This window comes from Peromyscus maniculatus, chromosome 19, assembly GCF_049852395.1.
Source record: "Peromyscus maniculatus bairdii isolate BWxNUB_F1_BW_parent chromosome 19, HU_Pman_BW_mat_3.1, whole genome shotgun sequence".
NCBI lineage: Eukaryota > Metazoa > Chordata > Mammalia > Rodentia > Cricetidae > Peromyscus > Peromyscus maniculatus.
Window position 1 is genome coordinate 29,226,646 of NC_134870.1, and position 9,562 is coordinate 29,236,207.

A 9,562-nucleotide genomic window follows, 5' to 3' on the forward strand; every position below is an offset into this window, starting at 1 on the left:
TTCTACCAGACTTTCAAAGAAAAGCTAATACCAATACTCCTCAAATTATTTCACAAGAGAAATAGAAGGAACATTCACAAATTCTCTTTATGAGGCCACAGTCACACTGATACCCAAACCACACAAAGATGCAACAAAGAGAATTACAGACCAATTTCACTCATGAACATTGAAGCAAAAATAATAAAATTCTGTCAAACCAAATCCAAGAACACATAAAAAAAATCATCCACCATGACCAAGTAGGCTTCATCCCAGAGATGCAGGAATGGTTCAACATTTGAAAATCTGTCAATGTAGTCCACCATATAAACAAACTGAATGAAAAACCACATGATTATCTCATTAGATGTTAAAATCTGTGACAAGATCCAACACCTCTTCATATTAAAAGTCTTGAAGAGATCAGTGATACAAGGGACATACCTAAACATAACAAAAGCAATATACAGAAAGCCTATTGCCAACATCAAAGTAAATGGAGAGAAACTCAAAGCAATTCCACTAAAATCAGGAACAAGACAAGGTTGTCCACTCTCTCCATACGAATTCAATATAGTACTTACTGTTCTAGCTAGAGCAGAAAGGCAACTAAAGAAAATCAAGGGGATACAATTTGGAAAGAAGTCAAAGTATCACTATTAGCAGATGATGTAATAGTATACATAAGTGACCCAAAACACTCTACCAGGAAACTCCTACAGCCGACAAATACCCTTAGTCAAGTGGCTGGAAACAAGATAAGAAAATCAGTTTCCCTCCTATAAACAAATGATAAATGGGCTGAGAAAGAAGTCAGAGAATCAACACCACTCAGCATAACCTCAAAAAATATAAAACATCTTGGTGTAACTATAACCAGGAAAGTGAAAGACATGTATGACAAGAACTTCACATTTTTGAAGAAAGAAATTGGAGAAGATATCAGAAGATGGAATGACATCCCATGCTCATGAATCAGTAGGATTAACATAGTAAAAACGGCCATGTTACCAAAAAGCAATCTACAGATTCAATGCAATCACCATTAAATTTTCAACACAATTCTTTACAGACCTTGAAAGAACAATACCCAACTTCATATGAAAAAGCAAAAAAAAAAAGGATAGCTAAAACAAAACAATTCTGTACAATAAAAGGACTTCCAGAGGTATCACCTTCCCTGATTTCAAGCTCTACTACAGAGATATAGTAATAAAACCCTCATGGTACTGTCTAAAACCAGACAGGTAGATCAATGAAGTTGAATCAAAGACCCAGATGTAAATCCACACACCTATGGACACTTGATTTCTGACAAAGAAGTCAAAACTATACCATGGAAAAAAGAAAACATCTTCAACAAATGGTGCTGGTCTAACTAGATGTCAGCGTGTAGAAGAATGCAAACAGATCCATATCTATCACCCTGCACAAAACTAAGGTCCAAGTGAATCAAAGACCTCAACATAAATCCAGACACACTACCGGGTAGTGGTGGCACACACCTTTAACCCCAACACTCAGGAATGCAGAAGTAGGCAGAGCTCTATGAGTTCAAGGCCAGCCTGGTCTGAAGAGTGAATTCCAGGACAACCAGAGCTACACAGAGAATCCTTGTCTCAAAAAACCAAAAAAAATCCAGATATACTTGACTTGATAGAGGGGAAGATGGGAAATAATCTCAAGCTGGCACAGGATACAACTTCCTGAGCAGAACACCAATAGCACAGGCACTCAGATCAACAATTAATAAATAGGACCTCATGAAATTGAAAAGTTTCTGTAAGGCAAAGGACCTGCCAATGGGACAAAACAGAAGCCTGCAGAATGGAGAAAGCTCTTCACCAACCCCACATCTGACAGAGGGTGAATTTCTAAAATATACAAAGAACTGAAGAAAATATCAACAAACCACATAATCCAATTTAAAAACAGAGCACAGATCTAAAGAGATAACTCTCAGCAGGAGAATCTCAAATGGAGCCAGCCAGCAGGTAAGAGTCCTGGGCAGACCACTCCACCACTGATGCCGACATTTGTCTCTGTAACCTACAAGACCCACTGCACCACCCAAACCCACCAAACCTGTCATCCTCTGCCTGGCCAAACATCCACTGCAACATCAGCAGCCCCTTGAGGCACAAGCCCCACCTGCACCAACTGGAAGAAGAGGTGAGTAACTGGTTCTCCCAGCTAAACTACCCCAATACCTAGGCCCTAAACCCCAGGGCATAGCCCATGCCCCTCCCACTCCCATCTCAGCCCCAGCAGCCAGTCAACAGATAAGAGTCCTGTGGGCAGGCTACTCCAGCACCACTGCCACACACTGGACACTGTAACCTACAAGACTCACTCCACCACCCAAACCCACCTAACCCATCCTCCTCCCCACACCTGACCAACCACCCCCTGCAATATCACCAGCCCCCAGAGGTACAAACACCACATGCACAGATTGGAAGAACAGGAATAGGCAAAACCTATACCAGATGGAAGAACAGACTGCATAGGCACATGTAAAGCCCACACCTGCCAGTAGAACTAGATGCTATACTGGATCTAGGCACCCAAACCCCAAACCTCATCTATGACAACTCTACTTGACCTGACAACCAGCCAATTACCCAAACCATTGGCCATCCAGGCCAAAAGACAATAAAGGAAACAAATAACAAAGGAACAAAAAACCATCCAACTAAGACATCACAAGAAACTACCCCAAACCTAGATGGGTAGACAGCAGTCTAAGAATATATTCAACAACATAAACAGTAATATGACACCACCAGAACCTAGTGGTTTTACAACAATAATACCTGAACACCCCAACCAGATGAAGTAGAAGAAAACAACCTTAAAAATAACCTTATGAAGATGGTAGAGGCCCTGAAAGAATAAATGGTAAATTCCCTTTAAAAATTGAGGAAAAGACAAACAAAAAATTGGAAGAAATCCAATAAGTCCCTTAAAGAAAGCCAATAAAAAACAACCACACAAGTGAAGCAAACAGTTAAGACTTGAAATTTGGTATAGAGTCAATAAAGAAACCATAAATAGAGGGAATTCTGGAAATGAAAAATCTGAGTAAGAGAACAGAAATTACAGATGCAAGCATAACCAACAGAATATAAGAGATGGAAGAGAATTGTAGGCATTGAAGATACGGTGGAGGTCAAAGAAAATGTTAAATGTTAAATCCACCAAATTCTTAACACAAAACATCCAGGAAATCAGGGACACCATGAAAAGACCAAACCTAAAAATAATAGGGAGAGAAGAAGGAGAAGAATTCTAGATCAAAGGCACAGAAAATACATTCAACAAGATCACAGAAGAAAATTTTCCCAACCTAAAGAAGAAGATGCCTATGAAGATACAAGAAGCTGACAGAACACCAAATAGACTGGACCAAAAAAAAAGTTTCCTCACCACATAATAATCAAAACACTAAACATACAGAACAAAGAAAGAATATTAGGAGCAATAAAAGAAGCCGGGCAGTGGTAGCGCACACCTTTAATCCCAGCACTCGGGAAGCAGAGCCAGGTGGATCTCTGTGAGTTTGAGGCCAGCCTGGGCTACAGAGTGAGTTCCGGGAAAGGCACAAAGCTACACAGAGAAACCCTGTCTCAAAAAATATCAAGATTCAAAGCCAAGCAGTGGTGGCACACACCTTTAACCCCAGCACTGGGGAGGCAGAGGCAGGCAGATCTCTGTGAGGCACCAAAAAACTACACAGAGAAACCCTGTCTTGGAGGAAAAAAAGGAAAAAGGCCAACTAGCATATAAAGGCAGACCTATCAGAATTATACCCGACTTCTCAATGAAGACTCTGAAAGCCAGAAGGTCCTGAACACACATTTTGCAGACAATGAAAGACCATGGATGCCAGCCTAGAATACTATACCCAACAAAACTTTTAATTACCACAGATGGAGAAAACAAGATATTCCAGGACAAAACCAGATTTAAACAATACCTATCCACAAATCTAGCCCTACAGAAAGTACTAGAAGGAAAATGCCAACCCAAGGAAGTGAGCTGCACCCACAAAAACGCAGACAATAGATAATCTCACACCAGCAAATCCCAAAGAAGAGAAACACACACACACACACACACACACACACTACCAACAACAACAATAAAACCAAAAAATAACAGGAATTAACAATCACTGGTCACTAATATCTCTTAATATCAATGAACTCAATTTGCATATAAAAAGACAGGTTAACAGTATGGATATGAAAACAGGATTCATCCTTCTGCTGTATACAAGAAACACACCTCAACTTCAAAGACAGACATTACCTCAGAGTAAAGGGTTGAGAAAATATTTTCCAATCAAATGGACCTAAGAAACAAGCTAGTGTAGCTATGCTAATATCTAACAAAAAAGACTGTCAGGGACAAGGACAGAATCTCTAGCTAGTGGAAAAATACAGACCCCCGATAAGACAGGAAACTAGATCATCTTACAGTCAGGTTGCCTAGCAACAGGACATTGAGTCAGAGCCCTTGACCCTTTCACCCTGTAAACATCCTATACAAACATCCTGTTAGCTTGCCCCACCTTATGCAGATGACAGCTTCTTGCTCCCCCTACCCTGCGGAACTATATAAACCTTTTTGGAAGGGAAATAAAGTAGCACCTTGATCAGAATCTAGACTTGGTGTCTTTTCCTTTGTATCTCCTGTCCCTACAGTCCCTCCTTAGGGTGGTCGAGAACCCGTTGAAGCCCTGCAGGCGGGGCAACTGGCACCCGAAAGGTGGAATTGAACCACTCTGTTGCTAAACAGCTACAGGTTTGAAGCCTGCACCCCAGACCACTGAGGATCAAAAGACTTCAAAGAAAACTAATCAGAAAGATGGAGAAGGACATTTCATATTCATCAAAGGAAAAAAACCATCAAGATGAAGTCTCAGTTCTGAACATATATGCCCCAAATAGAAGAGCACCCATGTTTGTGAAAGAAATATTACTAAAGCTTAAATCACACATCAAACCCTACACTCTAATAGTGGGAGACTTCAACACCCCACTCTCACCAATGGACAGATCTTCCAGACAGAAACTTAACAGAGAAATAATGGAATTAACAGATTTTATGACTCAAATGGACTTAACAGATATCTACAAAACATTTCACCCAAACAAAAACAGAATATACCTTCTTCTCAACACCTCATGGAACATCTAAAATTGATCACATACTCAGTCACAAAGCAAATCTCAACAGATACAAAAAATTGCAATAACATTATGTATCTTATCAGGTCACCATGGGATAAAGTTAGAATTCAACAACACAAAATACAGAAAGCTTACAAACTCATGGAAACTGAACACTCAACTGAATCACCACTGGATCAAGGGAGAAATGAAGAAAGAAATTAAACACTTCCTAGAATCCAATGACAATGAATGCACAACATACCCAAACATATGGGACACAATGAAAGCAGTGCTAAGAGGAAAGTTCATAGTACTAAGGGCCTACAAAAAGAATTTGGAGAAATCTCATACTAATGACTTAACAGCACACCTGAAAGATCTAGAACAAAAAGAAGCAAACTCTCTCAGGTGAAGTAGATTTCAGGAAATCAAACTCAATGTTGAAACCAATAAAATAGAAACAAAGAGATCAATATAAAGAACCAATGAAACAAAGAGTTGGTTCTTTGAGAAAATCAACAAGATAGACAAACCCTTATCCAAACTAACCAAAAGGCAGAGAGAGAATATCCAAATTAACAAAATCAGAAATGAAAAGGAGATATAACAACAGATACTGAGGAAATCCAGAGAATCATCAGGTCATACTTCAAAAAACCTGTACTCCACAAAATTGGGAAATCTAAAAGAAATGGACAATTTTCTTGATAGGTACCACAAATCAAGACCAGATAAACAATTTAAATAGATCTATTACACCTAAGGAAGTAAAATTAGTCATTTAAAGTCTCTCAACCAAAAAAAACCCAGAGCCAAATGGTTTCAGCACAGAATTCTACCAGAATTTCAAAGAAGAGCTAATACCAATACTCCTGAAATTGTTCCACACAATCGAAGTAGAAGTAACATTGTCAAATTCTTTCTAGGAGGCTACAGTTACCCTGATACTCAAACCACACAAAACACAACAAAGAAAGAGAATTACAGACCAATCTCCCTCATGAACATTGATGCAAAAATACTCAATAAAATACTCACAAACTGAATCCAAGAACACATTGGGGGAAAAAATCATCTACCATGATCAGGTAGACTTCATATGTTGAGGGATGGCTCAACATATGAAAATCTGTCAATGTAATACACCATATAAACAATCTGACAGAAAAAAAACACATGATCATCTCATTAGATGCTGAAAAAATTCTTTTACAAAATCCAATTACCCCTTCATGATAAAGATCTTGGAGAGATCAGAGATACAAGGAACATACCTAAACATAATAAAAGCAACATACAAAATCTGAATTACTAATGTGGATTTGACTTAATAGTGTCAGTAGTTTCCTTTTCCATCTTACATAAAATGTTAACATTTGAACAAGTTAAATAAATGATGAATGAAACCTTTTTGTACTATAGTTATAAATGTTTTGTGTCAAAAGTTATTTCACAATAAAATATATTTAAAATATTTTTAATGAACTTTGGAGATATGTTGCTCCATTTGTTTTCAAGGATGACCTTTTTTTTGGTTTTTCAAGACAGGGTTTCTCAAGGATGACCTTTTCAACTGAAGTCATGGGAACGTTATCATCAGGCAAGGTTCAACTGCAGACCCTCAGAGTTGCACTCAGTTCTGCATATCTATCACCCAAGGTCATGCCCTTCATGGAGTACCCTACTAATGGCTGACCAGAAAAATATATAAAGTCCCAACCATGTGGGGCCAAATGTGGAATAACTCTGCTGGTCAGATTTAACTTGTGAGTTATTGATGGGTTAGCTAGTTTATTGTAAAGATCATGTCATAGTTGTGTTTTCTCCTCCTTCCACTTCATGGGTAGAAATCCCAGGAGCACAACCTAACAAACATCCTTCACCAAAGTTCATCTCAAAATTTGGGTCCCAGACACATATATGACAGAGGTACTCTTGTAAAACAGATGATAATATACAGTTCTCAAACTGGGTCACTATTTGCCAAGCAGGTGAATAAAGTAAAATGATAGGAAGAATACAGATCCTAACTCAATGCAAAAAGGTCAATTTTTAAGGTGTCCAAGGACCATGCTGCCACCCAGTCGATGCTGATCTGGGTGGCCTGTGCTGCCACCAGAGGCCATGGTGATGTCCAGGCCTGAGCTGCTGTCTGGGGCCATGTCTGAGTCCATGGTCCTGTAGCAGCCAGGGTCTGGGTTGATGTCCATAGGTGTGTTAGCACTGGGGGCCATAGAAACCATGTGTATTGAAATTCCAGGGCCATGCTGAGCCTGCCCCTCCCTTCACTATCCCTGGGATAGCTGGCCCTACCCTTGCTGGACACTTCAACAATAGAGCTGGCCCTGCCCCTCATAGGAGAGCTGGTCCCTGCACTTGGGAGAGATAGCCCCACCCTTCACCATAGGTGTAGAAGAGCTGGCCCCAATGGCATGGGCACAGGAGAGCTGGCTCCACTCCTCCCCTGAGCAGGATGGTCACAGCATTCAGGACTGACCAGCTCAGCTACCACCAAGGCCCACATCTTGGGCCTTGGGTTGGCCCACCCTAACATCTACCCCATCTATGACCTACCAGAGCATGTGAAGGGACTGGTCCTGTAGAACAACAGCCAAAGGATCTCCATGACTTGGGGCAACAGCAGAATATCTGAGAGGAGTTTTAGTGAGGGTCCAGTGATAATGGTGTGCCAGAGGCCAGAGGCCTTGAACTTGACCAGTGACTCATTGCAATGAACATTTGCAGGTGTGGCAGATTGGACACACTAACACCCTGGACACACTGGTGCTTCCAGTGCCACTAGGATGAATGAAGAGGTGTTGGGGAAGATGGATGGGTGAGGTGTTGTTTTTCTTGTTTTGTTTTTAATTAATTTTTTTCTTTTTGGGTTTTCTTGGGAGGGCATGCTGCAGTGATGAGGGGTGGATATGAAGGGACTGGGAGGTGAGTGGGATTGGAGTGCATGATGTGAAATCCTCAAAGAATCAATAAAGGATTATGTTACAAAGAAGCAGATATATAGAGGAAATTAATTTAAAATACTGTTTTGCAATCATACTATGCATAAAAATTAAAACCTTAAAACAATCAATTATTAAGACTTTAACTAGTGGCGAATTCAAACAGAAAATTCTGCTGTGTCAAGGTACTCTGTGTATCATAGGTTGGTTGAAGAAAGAAGGCACTCCAAGATGAAATTTTAAGGCCTAAGTGGCAGCAGGAAGGTCCAGCCTCCCTGAGGAACTGAACACGGAACAGCCATAAAACAGAATGCTTACAGATTGTTACACAGTGTTTCCTCATACCAAGGTCCCTAATCTAATTTACATGTCCTACTAAGGAAAGCACCACATGGCCCTCGTGACTTTAGTCCTTTATTGTGTATAGTTTACAATACACAATAACACAGGAGCCTCAGGTGTGCGTGAGGTGTGTTTGTTTTGTTTGTTTGTTTGTTTGTTTGTTTTTGTTTTTAGACCAAAGTCATGGGATGGCTGCAATGCCCCCTCAATAAAACAATTCTATAAATCATGGGAAATGATCCATCCCTGTTTTCCACAAGGATTCTTTACTGTTTACCACAATGATTCTTCAAAGTCAAAGTACTTCTAGAATACAGCTGTTCATTCTAATGTCTACCCCAGACACAGCAACTCTGCTAAATTCCTACAACATTGCTGCTGGAAGAGACTATATTAACTGTTGCAATCTATCAGAAATTGGAGAACTATTGTCTTAGTTAAGGTTATTATTGTCATGATGAAATAACATGACCAAAGCAACTTGGAGGAGGAAGGGTTTATTTGAATTATTTGTTTGGTTTATCATATTTCTACATTGTAGTTCATCACTGAAGGAATTTAGGACAGGAATTCAAACAGGGCAGGAACCTAGAGGCAGGAGCTGATGTAGAGGCCATGGAGGGGTGCTGCTTATAAGCTTGCTTGCCATGGCTTGCTCAATCTGCTTTCTTATGGAACCCAGGCCACCATCCCAGGGATAGCACCACCCACAATGATCTGGGTCCTCCCTTATCAATCACTAATTAAGAAGAAAATGTCCTACTAGCTTGGCTAGAGCCTGATCTTATGGAGGCATGTGACAGAGGACTGATATCCAGAATATATAAGGAACTCAAGAAATTAGACATCAAAATGACCAACAGTCCAATTGAGAAATGGGCTTTAGAACTAAACAGAGAATTCTCAACAGAGGAAACTCAAATGGCTGAAAGACATTTAATGAATTGCTCAACATCCCTAATCATCAGGGAAATGCAAATCAAAACAACTCTGAGATACCACCTCACGCCTGTCAGAATGGCTAAGATCAAAAACACTGAAGACACTTTATGCTGGAGAGGATGTGGAACTAGGGGAACTCTCCTCCACTGCTGGTGG

General features: G+C 40.1%; 1 non-coding gene across 1 annotated transcript; it reads right to left on the reverse strand.

Annotated features, from left to right (window-relative positions):
* Window positions 1–4,745: 4,745 nt before the first annotated feature.
* On the reverse strand, window positions 4,746–4,831 carry Trnastop-uca (transfer RNA opal suppressor (anticodon UCA)). Its single transcript has one exon. It is a non-coding gene; the product is annotated as a tRNA-Sec (tRNA).
* Between the last annotated feature and the right edge of the window lie 4,731 nt (window positions 4,832–9,562).